This window comes from Anopheles gambiae, chromosome 3 (genome assembly GCF_943734735.2).
Source record: "Anopheles gambiae chromosome 3, idAnoGambNW_F1_1, whole genome shotgun sequence".
Taxonomy (NCBI): domain Eukaryota; kingdom Metazoa; phylum Arthropoda; class Insecta; order Diptera; family Culicidae; genus Anopheles; species Anopheles gambiae.
In genome coordinates, this window is record NC_064602.1 from 29383230 (window position 1) to 29406539 (window position 23310).

Below are 23310 nucleotides of genomic sequence, written 5' to 3' on the forward strand. Positions count from 1 at the left end.
CCGTGAGTGCAGAGAATACTTGGAAGTTTGTTTACTATGTTTCAGTGATGGTGAAAGTCTATCACAAAGAATAATACGCTCAAAGCCGTTTCATGCCACTGCCATTGCAATGGTGGCATGTCTCGTCTATAGATGTCTCGCAACGTTGGCTTTTTGAAAGACAAACACACATAAACACAAACCGCCAAGGACAAAACACACTGTCTGATAAGTTTTTTAACCGTTAAAAGAGTTGCTGTTCGAGGACTGGGCTTGTTTGACCAATCTGATCACTCTATTTTAAGTAAATGTTGGCTTGAAGATGATTTTTTTTTTACTTTGTACTCAAGAGTTTTGAAGATGTTTTTTTAAGGTAATATATATACATACAGGGTGTGTGCGCTAAATTTGACACTTGGCCTTTGGGTTCATATCTCAGGGTTGAGTTGACGTATCGAAATGATTGATATGTCATTCGATTGCTAAAAATTGTGCGAACAAGTGTAAAAAGTGTCTAGCTCCGTAAATATGTGGAACCCGTCCGAATTGTAAAAGCGCGTAACGTGTGTTATGATGGTTCGTGCCGGCCATACGAATGCCGAAATTCGGAAGGCGGCGATGTGTTTGCTGAACACCGTAAAACAATACGGTAGCCAATGGGCGGCCGTACGTTTGGCAGCAGGATTCTGCACCATGCCATACGGCCGTAAAAACACACCAATGGCTTACTGCCAATTTCGACCGATACACCAGCACCGACGTTTGGCCACCCAGCTCCCCTGACCGTAATCCTATGGATTACTTTGTATGGGGCACAGTTGAGCGGGACACCAACAGGGCGTCCTGCAATACCAAAGCGGAACTGGTGGCCAGAATAAAGGCCCTGTTTGCGGCCATCCCCAGAGACATGGTTGTCCGGGCTTGCGCGCGGTTCCGGAAGCGGGTGCAGGCGGCCATCGACGCGGAGGGGGGGGGGGGGGTACTTCGAATAAAAAATGTGGCAAACATGGTAAGCTAAACTTTGTAGAATTTTTTTAATATTAAACATAATTTTGATAAAAATTCCTTTCCTATTCCCTCAGAAACTATCAAATTTATTTCGAACACCCTGTATTTGTTAAACATTTTAAGTGAACATTTCCTTATCAAGCCTGTAGAAGATAATGAAATGATAATAGTAGAAAAAGTGAACGGTTGTAAAATTAAAAAAAAAACCTTTTAAATGATGGATATTCTTCTTTGGCTGGTTATATACCAATCTAAAGGCCGGGCTACATTGATCGTACTCGCTGGTGTAATTTCGATTTTCACTAGCGCATCTGGCGGCGGCTGACCGAAGCATTTTGCCAAACAATTTGGAGCCGCTCCAGAAAATATGTTATTTTTCCATGTTTTTTACTTAAATCGGAGGAGAAAAGTATTGTAAAACGTAGATACACATGTCTTGCACGCATTGAATCCATTTTTGCAATGGAAAACGATGGAAAAACTACTTAATTTTGAGATCCGGCAGGTCCATTCCCTCGATGACCAAAAAAAGCTTCCACCAGCCGCCGCCAGATGCGCTAGTGAAAATCAAAATTACGCTTGCGAGTACGATCAATGTAGCCCGGCCTTAACATTCGGTTTTTGGACCCTCGAACACAGTCGAACCTTTGGCTCGGACTTTCACTAACTTAGGTCGTCCAGGGCGATATGAGAAAAAGAGGCTCAGAAATGAATTATCTCTTTCCAGTGAGCAATTAATGTACTTTATGCGGTCATAAAACTGCATACAGTGCCATACACTGGCCGAATCATTAAGTCCTTCAACCTGGTAACGTAAAGGCCGGGCTACATTGATCGTACTCCTGAGTGTAATTTTTGTGAACGCGTACGCCATCTAGCGGCGGCGGGTCGAAGCTAGAGGCTGGTATAATTTATCTATCAAAAAGTGTTTTGGGTCCAGGAGGCTATAATTTTACCCAATGATGGAAAGATGTTGGAAGATGGGGAAAAATGTTGCCTAGCGCTTTGTATGAATGACGATTTGTCCACCAACAACAATTAACGGCTTACTTTGTTCCAATTTGTAGGCGTTTATCAACATTTAAAACGGCATACAAGTAGCCTGGTCGAAACTTGATGAGACACCAAGTATGAATAATTTTGACACATAAATTATACAGACATCTAGCTTGCGCTGGTCGCCGCCAGATGCGCTAGTGAAAATCAAAATTACGCTTGCGAGTACGATCAATGTAGCCCGGCCTTAATGTGTGAGCTATCTGTCAGAAGGGAAAGCATGAGTTTGTGCTCGTTTATGGTTTGAGAACAGATTTTGGTGGGCACACGAAAGAGCCAGCCGAACATTATTCTCATTGGTTCATGATATCATTGAGCAGTAGCTTCACATAAACAAGGTACGGTGTTTCTGGGAAATAGCAACTTTTAACCCTTTTTCCGAGAATATTGTTCACCCGCTTAGACCTTTTTTTTCCAACCAAATTCGATACTTTACTCACCCAGTTGGCCTATATCATGCAAAAAGTATTGTAGCTGCTAGTAAAAAAAAAAAAATACCGATAACACACACACATACAAGAGCTTCTCATGCAAGAATCGCGCACAAAACGCGTCCATCATCTACGAGAGCAAGAGCACAAAACTACACACACTCCAGTCCTGTGGTTGAGTCAGTTTGGAACTAGAAGTTGGGAAGAAGTGATTCGGATACAATTCAGGTTTAATGAGCTCTACCCGACTCTCGTTGCATTATTTACCATTCACGCAGCATACGCTCGTGAACATGTTTGTTGTTTGCTTGAAGTTCATTTTGATACCTGCAGCTGCAGCTTTAAACTTACTCTTTTGCTGCGTAAGCCTTTTTCCAGATTCTTCTTTTTACTGTCATACTTGTAACATTGTAGGAGAAATTAAATACTAAATGCGAGCGTTACAATAAATTGTCACGCTCAGAGATAGAGCACATTGCTCATTTTTTTATACAATATTCCAAGACATCCTCACATCTGTGTTGCCACATTTGGTTTGCGATAAGCCATTCCACATCTGGGACTTTCATTCAAATGCAATTCAAATTGATAGCTCACAGAAACATTGAAACCATTACCTACTTCTGGGATATTCTAATCCTGATTGGATTCAATGTAAGCGAAACAACACACCACAAGCTACCACATGGTCCAATAAGCATCATTTCCAGCAGTGGCAATATTGTTTTACGATAGCAAAGTAGTACAGACTGCTTGTTGAAATTATGTCCATTTGTCGCAAACCCCATCTAGACAGAAAACGAACGAACGTTTTCATGCGAAATTTGAATCTTACTCTCTGTGTCACTCGATGCATTGGTTGCGCTTTGAATGGATACAAATGCCATAAATCTCTTTACAAAATGGTCAAGCTGGCATCAACAACATGAACTCAGTTAATTGCAGCTGACATTGATTGTAAGCGCTACATCATTGGCATTAGTCCAATCCTTAAAAGCATTGCTATCGTTGGGCGCTGCTATACACTATTGATAGAAAGCTTAATGAAAGTTTACTACAAGTAAACAAACAATACTATTGTAGTGTAAGAAATGTTTTATCGGTTTTGAAACAAGGACATTTAGGGACTGTTGTTTAAATCAATCACAAAAGCAATAAATACAAATCAATAGTCTACAAAAATACAGACCAATCTGCATCTCCAAACAGTTCAATATAATTTTACTTGTGATATGATACCACATCATCACCACATCGATGAACAGATGTTCTTAATCCTAGGCTTTTCTTGCTACGTGTCAAAGCTGGGCAGCGAAATAAAAAACCACTAAGATTGAAAATGAATCTAGTTCACATAAAAAAGCAGCTCCAAAACCTCTGTGCAAGTTCAACACGTCGCCAGGAAACATTTCTTCTTTGCACCCAGTGTTGTCTCTATTAAACACCAAATTCGAAATCTCCAAATCTCCTTCCCTTTTCCCTTGGTTGCATTTTCAAATTTGTGCTTTTTATAACTGTTCTTCCTTTTACCAATACAATTTCTTTGTCAAATTCATTTTCTCACTCGTGTCGCTCAAAACCGTCCTTGAATTGGCTGACATTTTACGGCATGCCGAACTTACTCGACCAGCTCCGTCACCAATCTGTAGCCATTCATCTTTCTCAAGCAGCTTGGGGTGTAGGACGATGAAGACGACGACGATGGATCGAGAGGCTGTTTCTATGTCTGTGTCTGTGTGTCATGATTAGCGTCATTTATGGCTGGAATAAGCTTCAAGGTTTCGTCCAAGACGCGATGTCTACTGCCTGTGTCTCCAAATAAAACTCCGTCTCAAGTTCCCATAGGGTCGTTCGTGGATCACAACATCCCAACCGAATATCCAAACATGAATTGAATAACTTTGCTCGGATCATCAAATATCTCTGTATCAATTTCATTCGAATGTTTCTTCTCGATAGAGACATTTGAGACCTTCACTATTCACAGAAACCAGACGCGTCAGTATCGAATATATTTCTAGATTTGGTTGTAATAAGGCAAAGTCAGCAAACAGCTTCAACAAAGCTTGGAAAATCATTATCTCACACGCAACACTCTCGGATTTAGAAAAGTTTCTCTGAGTAAGCTGGCACAACAACTCAAAGAAATAAGACATGACATCAGCCCAGCAGAACAGCCATGGTCGGTTACTTCGAGTGGGTCGATTTTCTCTCGACTAAATGCAATCCAATCGCATTGCGTGCTCCACTTCCAGAGTCAACTAGTTCCCCTTCGCTTCACTTGACCTCTCTCTGCAACGAACCAGAGCCGTATTTCAAGTGTTGAAAGTCGCAAGCAAGGTGAGATTTACGAGATGCACTAGCAAACAAGCAAGCTGGAAAAGGAAACGGTTGCGGTTCTCTTTCCAATCTCTTCTCAGCACAGCTTAACGAACAAACGCAGTCACGAGATCGGTGAGCACGGTGAAATATTATCAATGCCCATGATAGTTTTATCTTCCAAAGACGTTTAATATCCACAAGCAGCATGCTGTCTGCTGCCGCTCTTGATACTTTCAGCCATTTTCGATCGATTCCAATGGGCCCTGTAAATCTATACCCTGCGCAATCTGGAACAGTTGGAGAAACAAAGAAGCGCAGTAAAACATTCCGGAGGTTCACAGATTGCTTTTCGCTGAAATATGGCCTCCAGTGAGTGGGGTTGTGCCATTTTGTGAGCAGCAATTTCCTATTTTTGGAACGATTCGCTATTTCAATACCAATGATGCTTCTCTTGAAAGGGTCTGTACAAGGTGCAAATCATAAACGGCTGTCAGCGAATTTATAATTGAACGTTGAAGGCCTATAGGGGTTACTATCAAGTGTTGTATTTCAGTAAAGTCAAGTAAATTATTTAAAAGCCATAGAAAAAGACTGCAACATGACGTATGGCACATATTTGTCATAAGGAACAAAAATACAAACAAAAACAAGTAATTGAATATCTATAGACTAGATCTGAATCATCCATTTTATCTAAACTACAATCATTCGAAAATCATATTCCGTTAGCCTTACTACACACCAATATTCATAATGGCCGGATGTAAAGAAGCATGTTTGCAATAACAAATCCAATTACGCGAAGTTTATTCGTTGCAATTTCGAGAAATCGAGATTTTGTGGCTCTATATGTAAATTTTCCCACCAATTGCAATCCCTCGTTGCTTAAATTCCGGTTCTTGCTATCAAATCGATCACTTCGGATTTGTTATTGATCAATTTTGAACGCCGCGTGGTGCAGGGCCTCCATTTTATCAATATGATGCAACGAGTTTACCATATTATCCATCCCTGGACCTTACATCCTGGTTCATATTGTCAGAAACCATGCTCATGATTCAGCAACCGGAAATGCACCGACAAACGCATCAGCTTACGCCCCTATTACAGCATGACGTTGATGTACCTCCTGCCAGGACAGTCCGAGGGTACGATGCGATAGAATTGTAGTACCCACCAGTGCTTCTGTCAAGGAGGTTGTTTTCGCCTGTATGAGCACTGGCAATAGACACAGAGTTAGGAAAGGTGTGCTGTGCATATTGTTCCCCGGATGCACCCATATTGTACACGGATATGCAAATGCACCAAGAGTATCCGGGCGCCGATTTCAGTATGAATATGGTTGAAGTGGGCTCAGCAGAGTTGCGTCGAGCGTTAAATGTAGAAGGACTCGCTCTGTGCCGTTGGCCGGATGTGAGAAACGTTACCGCACCCGGGTGCATCTGCTGCTCAATGGTCATTAATAATCTCCTTGTACGCGGCACTCCCTTCTTTTGTCCTCCTAGTTTTCCACCATTACATTTGGACCGTTTTGCGTTGGTGCTCGGTATGAGTATGTTTCTTTCCCTTAAACCCCATACTATTGTTGATGTGCGTGATCTAGTCACATCTTTTTGAGGGTAGAATTGAAGATCTTGCCCCTCAGCGCTGCTCCTCTTGCTCCAAACACAATCAGTTTAGATCATTTTTTTTAATTTAGTTTTTCTTTACACGTACTCCTTATTTAAAAGTGTGTGTATGTGCTTCGGACACTCGAACGCAAGCGATCGTGCTCTTACATCACGCAACCGGAACAAAAGGCCAGTAACGGTCAGCTACTGGAATAAATTTCAATTTTCAATTCTTATATTACATTTTCCCCTTTTTCTTTGCTACTTGCAGAAAATCACCACAGAGGGTGATTATAGAAATGGGGGAGAATGGAATAAGTTGGTCATTTGAATAATATGCACGGTTTAGCATTTTTGAAAGCCGAGCAAAGGTAGAAAGACGGCATGCAAACAGCTCAGAGATCTGATACTCTTCCACTTTAACATTCCCAAAATGCTAGAAACGGATTTTGTGTTGTTATCACAAATGTGTAACATATTCTAACAAAAGCATGAATTGAAAATAACAACCGACTTGCCCTTTAGGATACATCCTACGCAACGGTAGGCACGCGAAATGGTAATCGTTTGAGGTCCAATAAACGGAATACTTATAATCATTACCAGCATCGTTAGATATCTTGTTTGTCTGGTGGAAATTCTCACATTAATGGTGCGTGCGGAACAATAAGCGTAAGATGCCTTAACAGTGCCGCTAATGGTCGCCGACGGGCACATTTGAGGCATAATTAATTGTTTTGTTCCCTTTTATAGTCTATTTTCGAGCACAGTTGTGTGATGGAGATCGTTTATAACCAAAGTGAGCACATATTATAACAATTTTTTTACATTCTATTCGATTCTATTCTATTTTGAAGTTTTTACCTGAAGATCGAGTAATTTCTCCATACATTATCATAGAATAGTATCCAGCGATATTTTTTGCTTTGAAACATCCTTCATCACAAGAAACACATCTAAGGATATAAAACAAAAGCAAACGGTTGAATGCACACTGGAGCAAAGTACACATTAGCTCATCTCTAATGGCTCTAAGCTCCGGTCCCTGGTGAGACAGTCTCTCTGGCGTGTTCTTGGATCAAGGTGAATATTAAACGACTGCTGCCGGCTTGTCTAAGCTGTCCTGTTTAATTTTCATTTCAGGCCGTTAAGTTTCTTTTGTTTTTATTCTTTTGCTTTTTATATGTTTGAGGGTGCGGAGTTTTGCTGCTTTCATCTACCGAGAGATACGATTACGCGAGCTTTGCCTTGCTATTAGAATGTTTATGCAGGCTCTACTCCATGTGGAGCGCATAAGAGATGCTTTTAGTGACAGAGATAAAGATATCAAAGGAAAAGAAAGAGAGAAATGGAGAGAGATGATGAGGTAGTGGCATCCGTTGATGTCATTCGGTAGGTCAGACATGCTCATTATATTTCTTCAGCATACTGGAAAATATTTGGGACATATCGCTTTACATTCAAGCACCACAAGGAGGAAGGGAGAATTATGGCTTAGTCAGTTTCAGTTGTCTGTTCAACCATCACTACCGTACATCAAATACAAGCGTGATAGAGGCAGTATGTTTATTTTTTACTGGAAGCGAACCTGCGCGGAATTGCATCAGTAACTGATCGTACAAAAAAACTCCGATATTAAGATCGAAAATTGGTACAACTTGGTAATGTTCATATATGGGTGACTTATAACTCGAACAAAGATTCACATTTGCACTATCGCAGCACGTCTGAATGATGAATCTTGTTCCGCGCTCTCTCGCATACTCCAACGCATCCTCACACAACATAAAACAAAGAGTCATCGAGCACTCTTTAAGCTTCAACTGCACCGAGCGAACATGCAAGCAATATATTTATACAACAGCGAGTTGTAATTGCATTAACAATATTCTCTTACACACTGGCTGCAATGAGTAATCGGATGCCAACGATCCAGGCAACCATGACAGGGGAAATGAATGCAGAAATGTCGAGGATCCTTCTATTCGCCGCGTACATCAGACGACGATATGCAAGCCAGAAGTATCGAGTTCTCAACACCTTCCTCTGACGTTTTTCCCCTCCTCATGAAAAGTGAATGAGAGCTGCAGAAAAAAACGTAGTCACAAAGCCGGAACATGGTACACGTGGTAAACTGGAGTCAAAACTGCACCACTGAACCTTGCACCCACTGTCGTCCCGAAACGTCTTCTTTCCACGTTATATCGAATGAATAATGTACGGCTATTTATCAGCCTCAGGGGGTCGCAACAGCATAAGAAGCACACAAACAGGGAGAATTATTGTAGCTCAGGTCAACCATTACCACCTCGTACGTTTTACCAGTCGAACGTTGCAATGAAGTGCAATAAAAATACTACGACAATGAAACAAAAACCAGCCAGCACATTCAACTAAACTGCATCCGAATAAGAATGAAGGCAATGAATGAAACAGTTGCTGGAAGTTGGTATAGTTGGTGGTGTGTTTCGACTGCGGAATCCTTTCCTCCATAGTGAGACGTGATTTAATGGCGTCCTGGTTCTTCTACACTGGGGTGAGCTCGTGTTTACATTCATTACGCTAGTGGCCAGTGGTCAAGTAATCGCTCTTCTTGACTGCCGTGATCGTGTTTGAAGCACACCGTGTTCTGTTGCACAAGAAACAAAACCTTGAGGCATTGACATTGTGTCCAGTGTTCAATATGGGTTGCCGCTTTTTTGCAGGTATCGTGTGAGCTGATTTATGTCGATACTGGTGACCCGGATGGTTGTCCAGAAGAATAATGGCGGGTGACGCGGACCCAATACAAACCGAATCCGACCTGTTACTTGGATGGATATGACCTCAACACGTCTTGGACATTTATTCAGACACTAAAACTTTTGTTTGAACCTGTTGGTAGAAGAATTATGCACATGGTTCAATGTGTGGTACAGGGCAAAAGCTACTCACACAAAAAAGTAAAGTCTCTATTGCAATTTATTCAAACAAATATTGAACCTCCTGGTGTTTTTCCCGGAAAGCGATGGATATCCTCTAGCGCAGAGGAGATAACTATCAACCTTTGTTCAAGTGGACACCCTTACCAACTCCACAAATGGTGCCGGTCTGATGCAATACGTATGACAAAATCTGGATCACTGGAATCAAACACTTCTGACAGTCAATAGTGCCACGGAAACCTCTTTTGCATTTCCACTCGGATAAAGGGTTCTTCTGAGAACCTTACTCTTATTTGAGACTAACAGGATTTTGCAGGAATGTGAAGTTAGCTGTGTTTTGGGGAGTAAATAAGGACACCGGAAAATAGAATTCTACACGATTTATTCGCACTCGTTTTGTAGTTCACATTCATCCGTTCCCGTATCGTTCCCCAAACTAACTCCCCGTTCCCAAAGCGCGCACCGCTTTTATAGGTTCTGCCCATCTTCCCTCTCGCTCCGCGTTACCCGTCGTAACCGCGTTCTCCTTCCTTCGCACATCCTCGCCCGTTCTTTTTATTCCTTTCTTCTCGCGCACATTCCGTCGCTCACGCACGCTTCTTTTCTCTGCCCCATTTCACAGGAAATTGGTGCTACATCGATTGCATTTTACTTGTTTTCTATTGTAATGTATAACCGAAACGGTCATAAAGGCTTTTTCCTTCCGTGGAATTAATTATGTTCTTATGTTATGCAATCCAGATAGTTGAAGTCAAGCGGAAACTTCTGTCTAAATGATTTATAAAAAATGGAAGAAGAAGCAAATCCTTCAGCATTTTTTAATGAGCAGGATTGATTTCTCAAGTCATTGATGTGTCGATAGGGCTTCTAAGTTGGTTATAATGCTCAGCGTTGATTTTAGATATTTTTTTTCTTTATAAACGATGGTGACTTTATAAACGAATAAACATATTTTTGTCTAAACTACATAACATTAAATGTTTTTGGATTTAACATGGATGCAAATGTTCTGCAAGCATGGCACATCAATTGAAGCAAAACTAATATCATAGTCATAACAAGGACCTTTTCTCCCAGTTTCTCCAACGCTTCTTCTTTTCGCTTAAAAAAAAGTCATTCAATTCCCTTTCCGTTGCTCATAAAACCGTTTCCGTATCACACATCCTCCATTGAACAAAAGCCATCACATTTCCCCCAAAGAGCGGTCGGTAAACTGCAAAACCACCTTGGGAAAGATGGCTCTCACCTGGAGAAAAGTAGGAAACGAAAGCAACGACGCGTTTCATAACAGCATTTTATGAGACATTCCACACGCCAGCTGGTTTTATTTTGTCGTCTCAATGGCATTTGTGTGTCTTTGCCGTAATCCTTGCATGTCGACACAAAAAGGAAACCAAGTGTTCACTAGCGACTCACACCGGCCCGTGGTTCATTATTCGGGCTCGTGCGTAGAATTTTGTTACTACCTTCGGGCTAATCCTGTTCTCGAGCTAAATGCGAAATGTACGCACTGTGCGAAAGCTGCCGGATGCTTTATGGTCCCAGTTCATTGCTTGTGCCAAGCGTTTGCGAAAACGAAACTGTAAAGCATAAAAGGAAAAGACCACAACTTTACCCCAGAGTTGTAAGACGCACGTGGGGACTTGTTGGGGCAGATCGGTATCGTAAATTTGACACCTTCTTTTCTCGCGCGAGACAAAACAAGCGCCAGTGACCTCCGCACCAAAATCGCTTGTGTTCATGGTTTATGTACACCGAAGTGTGTGGCATGCAAATTTTGCTCTTACCCACACACATTCACATGCCACCACCAACATTCAAACATTGTGTTTCCTGCGGGTGTCGTTGGATGAGGTTTTTGGTGAGATTGTTTTGTTTTGCTTTCCCTTTTTTGCGTTCGTGCGTGTGTGTGTGTGCTTGTTTGCTGAACAGTTTTTGCAATTGCTGTCAGCTCTCTATTGATGTAACCGAAGCAATGACTGGTTGTGGTCGAAAACAACACCGAACGAGCCTAACAAAAAGAGCCACAACATGTTGACACTTTCCATCCCACACATGCTGGCCGCGCTCTTGCTATATTACTACTTCAAGCTTTTACATGCCACACGACTATCATTTTCCGAGTTACACTCTCAAGAGATGATTAAGAAGATGGGTAGCAAACACAAAAAACAACATTGACTCACGTGGAAAAGTTAGTCAAATAGATGACTAACTTTCGCATTGAAAATAAAACAAGTACACTAAAGCATTCTCTGCAGTCCTTCAGTCAGACAAAAAATGCATATGAAAAGGGGAAATACTCAGTCAACTGAGCAGACAGGCATACATTAGCATTAATTTATCTCAGATAAAACATTCCATTCCGCAGCACCACCCAACGTCAATTGAAAACTTCTCAGGAACGAGGTGCTTTTGTTCTTCCATTTCCATTGAGTGGAACCCCCTTCCCGAAGGTTCAGAGCGACGAGAGAAGAAACGAAAGAATCCGGCTCTGGAACAAAGAATGAAACTGAGTCAAGCATGCAGGGTTGGAATAATTTCTTGGGAAAACTTTTAATCGTTTCTTTGTCTTTGAACCGGCAACGGTCGGCACACGTCCCCCGAGACAATGCGCTTGCAAGTATTTAACAGTACCTCTTTTTTGCTGTTGTTACCCCAATGGAAGGTTACCACACCGCACGGAAATCCTTCCTTCCTTCGTGGAGGTTCATTAAGAGAGACTTTAAAGGTAGGTCCGTTTTTTGTGCGGTTTTTGTGGTGGAACCAGCAAACCAGTGGTGTATTCTTCTGCCACATTAAGGATGTTACATATACGTTCTAAGAAAAAGGAAGCTTTGGTAATTTGTTGATTAATTATGTTTTGTTTAGGCTTTATATTCATATTTTTACGACCAACAATATCGAAATACTGTGCCATACTCTTGACTTTCTCCAAATAATCCGATCGTAAACAACAGAGAATTGTGTTCACCGCATCAACCGCAGAACAATAGCGAAGCAGTGAAGCAACATGACATGATAGTTTATTGTTTGGCAAATTGTACATCAACCCGCGGGCTTTCTGTGGTAGTAAACTGTTTCAAGTTCCAAACCACATTTCTAGCGTTCAGCGAATTCTAGCATCAACAGTAACGAAAGCCTGCAAAGTTTCTACCAAAAGTATTTGTACAACAGCACTGGAAACTTCGTACTCATACGCACCGGCGCATTATATTATAAATCTTTGCATTTTACGAACCACCGGGAGCATGGGAATGGGATGTAGCAACACATTTCATGAGAAGGAGTTCACCCGAACTCGAGAGAAATTGGTTCAAAAAAATGACCAACAAGTGTGTTTGGTGTTTGAATTTCTTAGAGCAAAAGTAAATCCTCGTTCTTGTGGTTGCTTTGAGCTTTGTTTGCTGACTTTACGCGTTGCAGTAGTTGGGATGTGATCAAGGAACGACTCGGGCAACAGAATGATCTTCCTTGTGGGATTGCATCGGGTCAATAGGTGGGTAGTGGATTGTACGCGTTTCTCGATTGTTAACAGATAAGAATGAAAAAACGGCTACAGATTCTTATTGAGATGATATTGTTTTTCTAGAGATGACTGAATAAGGATTTCAGTTTGAAAACATAAATAAATTTCACCATTAATGGTATTAAACACTATTTATTAATTTTCCTAACCACAAAGTAGCTTAGATTACCATTTTCGATGACATCCATTTCCTGCTACTGCTCATAATCCATTATCCATTATTTTGCGCTGACAGTCAGTCTTGGCAACGAAAAACTACCGGTAAAACTTTTCCATTCATTACTGCGTGCTTTGTTTCCACAATCACTGCTACTGGGAAGCCTTGGTGGTGTTTCAAAATCATTACTATCAACACCCACGATGAGTAAATTAACTTTCTCGATACTTTTTCCCACCACGACAGCTGACTCCCAGTGTCCATTCTGTCTGGTCCGTATTTTGCTGAGCATCTCATCGTGTAACAGAGCATTATTTACAAACTTACAAAACATTCGTCAAGTGTTTCATATTTCATTCTTTTGCTCTCAAAGTTTGGTTTCCATTTCTATAGTAGCGGCCTTTTTCGTAAAAGAAACTTTAGTCTAAAGCCGAATTCTGAAATTGCATTTCTACTTCTTGTTGTTCTCAGACGTTGTGTTGAGAATGGTTTTTCCATCAGCAGACAACACTGAAATTGAAATGCTAATGGTTGCAAGAGTGGGCGCTGAAAGGCAAGCAACAGTATGCTAGGCAACGAAAACAATGTTTTTATTTTTTTTTTAATATTTCTCGCCATTCTTCTTATCTTATCTATCTCTCTCGGTGTTGTTTCGCTTTTACCGGGCGAGAAGAAATTTCATCAGAAAGCAAATTCTTCTCTTCGCAGCAGACAATGGAGAATGAGCAATGATGAAATTCTTCTCGTCCAAGTGCTTTACGCGAGATTTTTCTCTAGTTTTTTTTATTGAATCGATTAAAAATGGGATTTAAAAAAGTTCTTCGTTTTTGGAGGCCATTGCACTCATTTTAAAGAAAGATTTTATAGAAGATTGGATCTTAAAGGAATAATTGGATAGGTTTTCCACAGGTCAAGTGATTTATGCTCTTGGTACAACCAAGTCGAGAGACTCATTCACGAGAAGAAAAAATCGCTTCAACTCCAAAAAAGGTAGAAAATTACTCAAGAGCATGCACATTTCTCAAGCGATTTCATAATTTTTAAAACTAGTATCTTGTAAAATAAAGATTTCATTGTTTTTTTCCAAAAAGATTGACCATGAATTTCACAGTATTTAGGTCAGACAGGTTTTTTTGCACAGGGAAAAATGTAACCACGCTTTTGATTAATTGCGAGCATTGATAATGTTAATGGTTTGAATATCGTTCCAAAACTACTACTTACAACGTCCTGCACTACAAATGAATCTAAATTACACAACCATGTTTTATTCTCGCCATTCCATATGAAATGAGCGTTATTATGGATGCATTTTTCCTCATTTCGGTCTTTTGTTTTACAAGTACATAAAGCATTTTCAGTGCGAACAAAATTTGCTGCCTCCACGCAGAAAGTGGTTCCAATTGTTTGTACACTTCCACTCTCCTGCATGTTGAGCTGCATGTTGGTCCAATTTACAGAGCATAATGCACACCACCGCTACCAAAACCCCATTCATTGTCGTTTTGTCTGGGCCGTACCAAACCAATTTTGCTCTGCATGTGTTCGTGAGCCTGCATAGTCCTAAAATAACAAGCCTACAATAGCGACCACTTTAAAACGATTGCTGCAGTTGCAGTCTCACTCGTTTTAAAGCACTTAAAATGTTCTTTGAAAAGGCTGCAGTTCACGGCATGTACTTTGTTCTTTAGCGATAACATTGGACAAATCTGCGGAAGTTTGTGGTTGGTCAATTTGCCATCGCTTGGAACGAAACTAAATTGCTGATGCCCAGTGGCGCAAAGTGGGAGCAATTTCAGATATGAGCTTCAACAATGCTTAGATAGTGAAAAAGTTATGATGCGACGCAGCTGGTACGATTAAGAACAATGGTCATGATTTACAAAGTTTTGTGCTTTTTGACGATGTAGATAATACTAAAGAATTGCAATATTATGGGGGAGTTTTTCTAGCTTTACATTCACTATGCAAGGCTTGTTATTTCAGTTTAATTAGTAGTTCCACAATCAGCTTCATGCTGAAATTTATCAAACCATAATATGAATAATTTATGGCGTTGTAAAACACACCAAGCACACAAAGCTTCCTCCATTGCGCATACACTTCACATAGGAGCAGGTAATTGTTCACTTGTTTCTGCTTGCCTAATTAATTCCACTGCAATTTGCTTTACTCAACATCGTTTTAAAAACAAACAAACATAAACTCCCGACACTAAAAGTTGATCGCTCAAGTTAAACTTCAGGCACTACTAAACATGCGCAGTTTTGGAGGTTAAGGCACAAACCAAGAGAATGGCATAATAACCACAAAAAAACGAACACTACTACCGAAAAACTACCCAACGCTCAATTGCCATCGGAGCGAAAAATAAAAACGCTGCAGAATTCATTTGCGTTTTTGACTGTGCTTTTATATGCCGAACTTTTGCCCTGCGTTGAATTTGTTGCATGGTTTGCTTTTCGTCGAGCTCTGGAAATTTTTTTGTAATTATGACCACTTAGGCAAAATAAACAAACACACAAGCTGGACGGAGTTTGTTGCCGACGAATCAACCTTTTGTTCACTTGCTTTTAAATCGCTTTGTAAATAGGCGGTAGTTTACTACAGTTTAACAAGATTATGGTTTTATTAAATGAGAATGCGTTGGTAGTGGAAAATATAATTTTGTCGGTCAAACTTGTGAAGGGTTTTTTTTCAGAACATTTAATTATTCATCATTGAAAATTGAGTAAATTAGTCACCAACGAAGAAGCTAAAATTAGAGTAAAACAGCACAGGTTAAAAGTAAATAATTTAATCTGCTCTTTAGCTCGTTGATTACCGTTGCTTCTTTGGATAATTATCATCGGATCACGAAATCAATCCCAGCTGCGGTAGCAGGTGCTAATCCTTTTTACTTATCCTAATCTCTCATCGTCTCAAATTAATGAATACTTAGCACTGATCGGAGAAAGCGTTGGCTTGAGACATAACAACCCTATTCTTCTCAGTTTCTTTAACTTTGTCCCAATCACCTGCATTATGGCTCGCTTTAACGCTTTGAAGAAGCCATAAATCTGCACAACAATCAGTGGAGCAATCTGATTAATAAACAGCTCTAATAAATAATTAATAGGCCAAAAGAGGCGAACCATCTTGTTACCAATGGTGGGGTGATGGTCGTTCTTTGATGGTTGAGACTGATAACAATGAACAGTGTTCCTTTCCCTTCTTTTCAATTATTTGACTATGATGAGACTTAAGAGCTAACTTAATGATTAAATGGGATGTTGATTACCATAAAACGTTTTGATTACCATAACTTAATACTCAAAATGGTTCAAACCACTTGTCTGTTTGGAATTGAGCAAAGTCGTTACCAGCTTTGCTTGAAACACGAATACGAGCAAAGGCATTTAAGAAACAAAAGAGCAAACAACAAACAGTCAAAACATAAAAACAGTCAAAATCATGATTCCCCATTGGTGGGAAATGTGCACATTCAGGAACACAGACTCCTCAAAATCAATTTATCTGCCTTGAGCAGAAACAACGACAAAACCCCCTCACAGATCTTAACATTCTCATGCAGAATGTGATTGTACTCTCTCTAGCTACAACCAGACCTCGTCACAAGCGGCAAACCCTTGTCGACACGTTGGCGAAACTAGCTTCCAAAAAGTGGACCCAAAACGAAGAAATCCTTTTTATCGATTTTCACATAGCGACTGTTAGATGTATTTTTTTCAACCGCTTATCCTCTGTGAACCGTTAGCCTACATGCAAACTGATACAAACGTTTGTGGTCGGATCTCGAGTTTTCACTTGGCACTAGCGCTCAACGTTTTGGATGAAAAGCCTCTCATTCACAAATGTCCTACGACTCGTTTTACGTAAGCCTTTAGATGGTTTCAGTTTTTTCCCATTCCTCATATCTGCATACCTAGCTAGCACGAAACAGCTGCCGATCGGGTCACCGTTCGTTAGTGACACATTTTTGTAGCTCTAAAAATGGAAAGAAACAAACCCAAACCAAAACAACGGCACAAAATTTGATCAACACCAGTCGAGACCGTTAAGCCAACCGCTAATCTCATTCGCACAACGTGTTGCCCGGTATCGTTTCGAGCCTGTTCGGAATGTCATTCATCAACAGAGAGGTCGAAAATATGTCACCAGCTATGTGCACCGTTGGTGCGACGAATAGACCCGTCAAAACGTTACGACCACAGTTTATGCGTCCGGTCTCAGAAACGTATTGGAAAGGCACGAACACTCGTTTCATCCATCAGTAGCCTTACAGCATTTTTCTTTATTTTTTTATTTTTTATTTTGTTTCCGTTGTGGCCTTTCATTCTCTTTGCAATCTTTTGCAATTTGGTCAAGGCACGAAATTCGACGCTTTTCCGCATAACCAAATTTTTGGACGCGTTATTAATATTAACACGACCTTGAGAGCGTGCCAAAAAAGGTGTTCCACGGTATCCGATAACAGGGTACGGCTGCCGTTGTAAGTTTAACCACCGATTCCAACTACCGAGACATTATTCATGGTTTGTTGAGTATTGCTGCTTCTTTATTCTGCTAGAAATGGAACCCAGTGTATGAAGCCATGTCCGGGAAGCATAACGCTAAAAGTTGTCCAGCATCAGTGCAAATGAACGAAAGAGGAGAGAAAGAGCAAGGTGACAAAAACACACCCCAAAAGCTTTCAGCCACTGGTCCTTGGTACTTGGTATGCGATGGTTTTGGCAAATTTCATTTTGTTATTTTATGGAATTATCGCTTTCCTTTTCCACTGCCGGTCTGTTTCGGGGCGAGAGAATTGAGAGTCCGAATGGTTTCGGGCTCTAGTTCGGAATAACATCGATACGGGGAAATAATAATAATGCTTCGAGCGAGCTACCCGTACCATGGTGACCCATATTAAAAAGTATAGTTGGTGTAGCTCGAGTGAAAATGCTGTTTGCTTGTAAGCATTTTCCACGAATACAGGCAAAACGGGGTTTCAATAGAAACAGTGTTTGTGAAGGTGGACCTCACCTTTTCTCTTTTCAGACCGGCATGGAGTAGTTTTATGAAATGTAGAATGTGTAGAATATTTTTGGGATACCAATACGAAAATTGTACAAAAAGCTTCATATTGGTCCTACCTTTTTATGTCCTAAAGCGGTACACAAGATTAAACTTTTCTCTTCTAATGAAGCCGCCTAGGGGCCGTCCATAAATTACGTAACGCTGAAATTGGGATTTTTCGATTCCCTCCCCCCCTATCGTAACAAAACGTAACGTTGGAGGAGACCCCTCTTCCAAAATTACGTAACGCATGATCGAACACCCCCCCTTAATTTGGTTTTGCATCAACAAATACAAAAAAATATGGGTTTATATTTTGTTATTTGATTGCTTTTATAAAGTATGCAGAGTTGTTTTAATTAATGTTTAATTAATGAAAGGAAAGTTAGATAAAAAAAATTATAATTAAAGAAACGCATAATATATATGTTGAGCATTTTTAGACATCTTGCCAGATTGGCTTCAATTGTTCAGTGATGTTTATGATGGGAACACTATCTGTTTCGATTACATTGGCATCTTCTTCATTCCATATGGCATCTTCATTATGTATGTGTATTACTTCTTTAAGCCTATCATCATTCTTTTATTCTGAAGTAAGGTTTTTTTCCCTTCTCCTTGGCTAGCATGCATTCTCAAATGCTCGTTTGAGCGTTAGCAAACGTTAGCAAAACGTATTCCCTATCAAAAGATATAAAGAAATAAAAGTGCAAAACTTACCCAGGTGGGCGATCATTTGTCAGTGACCAGTGATAGGATTGTTTTACGTTACGTAACAGAATGTGAACCCCCCCTCTCCCCTATGTAACAAACCGTAACGCTACAGGGAAACCCCTCCCCACCCTTTGAGCGTTACGTAATTTATGGATGCCCCCTAGTCGTTTGTGTAAAAAGCTCATTTAATGGAGACGCCTGGTTGCTTTTAAAATCAAAGTAGCAAACAATATCCCCGACATGTTACTAACATTCACTCCCCGAGTGAACCATCTCACTGCATTAGAAAGGATTTTTTTCTCGTTTAATGCGAATACAATCACACGCATGTATAACACAAACAGACGCACATCAGACCCGGTTCATCTCACCATCAAGACGAAAATTTAATCTGACACATCTGCTTAATCCACATTTGTCCCCGGATGTTGAATCTGTTCTTATTCAGCAAATGTAGAAGCAAGTTTAGGGGCGGTCCCGTGGTAAAATCGACCGTCATGGGTTCAAACCCAGAATGGACCGTCCCCCCTTAGCTAGGATTAACTATCCGACTACGTGGTAATGGATTAAGTCTCACCAGCCTGTATAGGCCGGCATATCCGCGTTGATTATAACGCCAAATAGAAGGAGAAGATGCAAGCCATGCCACACCTCTCTACTGATGACAACATTCAACGAAGAAAATGTTGAGCTTGAGTCAATTTGCAAACATTCGTAAAAACACACTTACTCACATCATGTGAGGTAAACTGGATAAACAATTATTATAAACTTAACAGATTTTTTTCCACTCAAACCTTCAAATGCTTGACTAGTGGATGATCCTTCAAAGCATCATTTTTGAATGTGAAATAAAGCTTATGCAAAAAGTCGCTTATAACCATTTTTTTTCAAAGACTAAAATAATCGAGCATTTGTATGTTAGAAATCAATATCTGGATGTAACCCATTCGGTTTAGTTAAGGTTATTTTGCAGCAAAATATCTAAATCTTTCAGTAAAAAAACTAAACTTCTCAAGCACTGCCACATTTCCGTTTCAATGTCGGCCCGTAAATTTTTAATTAAACTGTATATGCATCTTTGTTTATTAAAAATAACCCATTGAGTGCTTCTAAAACTCATCCCCTAATCCCTACACGTACGCTGGTGTTCAAACTTTGCCACTTTCTCACCCGAAAAATAACCAAAAATTAAGCTTAACTTGACCGTTCCAAGCTGCTGTCCCACGAGATGCTTGACGATTTCACCATTTTTATGCTGTGTTATGGTTTCACACTGCACCGTGCGCCACAACATGAGCATTTCGATAAATATTTATGAAACCATGCGCAAGCCGGCCGAGGTTAACCTGCAAAGCCGTGAGCCGGAAAAGCAGACTCCCAAAAGATCATCGGAAAACCGGAGGTGAAAATGCGGTTTTAACGCTTCGTCTGTTGCGGTGGCAGGGGAAAAATAATTTCGTGCATAAAGTGCCGCTAGGGCAAGTCCCGCAGCTTGTGCAGGTTTTTATGGAAAGCAGGAAACAAAAAAAAATTAAGCAGGTCGGTTGAAGCAACAATACCTCCTTTGCTGGTGTGAGGCTTTTTTTACGTGTGATGTTTTTCACACATGAACATTACTATTATAAACAGAACGAAACGCCTGTTCCGGAAAATGGAAGCCACAGTCATTCGTATTCTGTATAATTGATACTATCAATTAAAATAAACTAGGCATGCAAAGAGCACTGCACTGCAAAAGTCATGTTTTCTTTTCAATCTGTTCAACCTATTGACACAATTATTCACTTGAAAAGGTTGCATTTATACGCATTGATAGCGTAACAAAAGCTGTATTGGATTATTTGGTTGTGTGGAGCAGCATAGTTTAATGTTTTAAATTAAATAACAGCACAAATTTTAAAAAATTATTTTTTTAAAAAATTTTATAACAAAAGCAAAACAACTTTTAACAATGTGTCGAGAACATAGTAAGTTTTATTGTTTTAATAATAAACGTTTAAAAGAATAAACATGCAATCCATGGTGAACCTTACATACAGACTATGCTCCATCTACGTACCTGTAGTATATACCTCTTTTTTTGTTTTTTCCAGATTTGGCAGTGTTTGTTTCGGCCGCTTTATCAAAAATTCATTTTCAAAAAATGTATCCAATAAAACGCAACGCAATAGACGTTATTTTACCAAAACCGCATGCTGTTCACGCTTGTTCCTTTGCGTGGTTTTTGCGATCGCAATTCACAGGCTCTGCTTCTGGTGACCGCAACACAAATTGTCAATTACCGTAACAGACACTGTTGGTGAGACGCCATCACACACTGATACATCCAAAGCTCCGAGGTTTAACACCAACAAGAAACAGAAAACCACAATCTCCCCTAAACCCCCAGTACCGAAAAACACTGTAAAACGAAAGAGAAGGAAATGGATTAAGCATACAATCGAGGGGAAGAGAGTGTTGGTACAATTTTACGCCTCCCTGGCAAACGCATGACACGATGGCGGCTCATGCAAACATTATCCGGTGTATACATACTGTCACACAAACACACACTCAGTATTCTGTATTATCCATCGATAAGCTGAAAACCGATATTCAACACACGAATAGTCTCCACTGGAATTGAAAAAGATTTTCCGAAAACACTTGTTTATTTATTTATCGCTTCGTTTTTGGCTCTTCTTTTTTGTTTCTGGACTGCATTCCAGTTGCCAGACTGCATAAACCATACAATCGGATACGGGATTTCTTTCACAACACTTTAGGTGTCATATCCGGAGATGCGGGTTTTATGCGTCGGATCCCATCTGCTCAGCGGAAAGCTCAAACGGGACACTTTTTTCTGAAATAAAACGCTACTACACTTTATGCTTCACACAAACATTTGCTTTCCCCCATGTACGGATCACGTTTAACGAAAGCTTCAGCGTACAGTACTCGGGAAAAAGAAATCACACCAAACCGGACTTGCCCCCATTCACCTCAACAACGTATGCGTCACGCAACCACTACAACCTCGAAAACCAAACACTGCAGTACAACGGAACGGGTCGGAAAATTGCTTTCTAATCCCATTAAACCGGTCTCACACAGTCCACATTCCAATGGCATCCCTAAACGATCACACTAACACACATACCCGGGTCGACGTAAGTACAGATCTGCATTCGCTTCATTCCGCTGCGTTGCGTACATCATCATCTTCATCATCATCATCATCATCATCATCACCATCATCATCATCATCATCATCATCTACATTATGATCATGAGTGGGTTGTAAAAAAATTCGAATCGCCTTACCAAAACTTCCAAGCGCAACAACCTTTAGCGCCATACACACAAACACGGCCTGATGCACTGCACTTCATTTCGAGCAATTAACGATTAGTGCCTCCGTCAACTCGATCGCAGAAAGGTGTCACTTGTGTGTAAGTAATTTTTGTTTCACCATCTAAGGCTTTACCGAGCGACCTTTCGGCATGCCATTGTACAGGTGTGAACGAACACTATTGCCATCCAACAGCATCTCTGTCGCATGCTTCTGTTAAGGGAACTTTATTCTTTTTTTTCAAGACTTTTCCTTTTAATTTCATCTTGCGTCTTGACTTTCTACATGTATCAAACATCCTTCTTCATGCGATAGTTGAGAGCAACTTAAAAATAAAAAGCACGACGACTGTTTCATATTGCATCACTCCGTCCCCTTCAACAGCAACCAAAGAAGAACCCGTACGACATTATGACACTCTGCAAGCAAAACGAGAGTATTGGAGAGCCTCTTCCCTCAACACACTCGTACCTTTGAGCCGTTAAAACACGTCTACTTGAGATGGTCACCAGCGTACCGGCAAAGGAATAATAATCCAATATTCAAGCGACGAAGGCTGCACCATCCACCAGCAACGATTGAAATGATCTTTCCGCCGACTGATGAAGAAGAAAGTACTGATTGTGTATCTCTCTTCAATGCAGCATTCGACGGAACGCGAAAAGTCGTTTTCTTATCACCTCCCACAGCTACTACACACTAACACGCACGCCGTTTCCAACAACCGTTTCCTGTCAACTATCGTCAACGCTAGTCACCAAACTACTGAGTTGCTGTTTCGTTTCATTCGCCCATGGGGTTGACTTCGTTGATTCAAGCTGAGCTGAGTGACTTCCCCTAACCGAACGAAGAAGCTTTCGGGGCACTCATTGAGCCATCTGGGGAGAGAGTTTTCATTGTCACACCAACACAAACGTACGGTTCATTCAAAAACTAGCAAAACGGACAATTTACGTTTACGTTTCGAGGTTAGGGAGTTTTGCTTTGATTTTTTTGTTATATATGTGTGAGTATAACTTGTTCCTGTTCTCTGTCTTGTTCCAATCCATTATCAGCTGATGAGTTTTGATGAGTTTGTATGAGTATTACGTACGTTGTGGGAAAGGTTGATCGACAAAAAACTAAAAGAAGAGTCTATTAAAATGAGCGACTTTTAAGCAATCTTTCCAGATGGTTTCAGAAAAAAAA

At 40.5% G+C, this 23310-nt stretch overlaps 1 protein-coding gene across 3 annotated transcripts in view; it reads right to left on the reverse strand.

Annotated features, from left to right (window-relative positions):
* The window catches only part of LOC1280215 (zwei Ig domain protein zig-8), a 163161-nt gene extending 140267 nt beyond the window's left edge, over positions 1-22894 (reverse strand). Inside the window, exons 1-2 of one of the 3 annotated variants that reach the window (XM_061657613.1) lie at positions 22594-22894; positions 20851-21192 (exon numbers count right to left, since the gene is read on the reverse strand). The gene's annotated coding sequence lies outside the window, so the exon portion shown is untranslated. The remainder of the gene's footprint in view (positions 1-20850; positions 21193-22593) is intronic. The other 2 variants (XM_061657616.1, XM_061657615.1) reach the window with 2 other exon arrangements.
* Between the last annotated feature and the right edge of the window lie 416 nt (positions 22895-23310).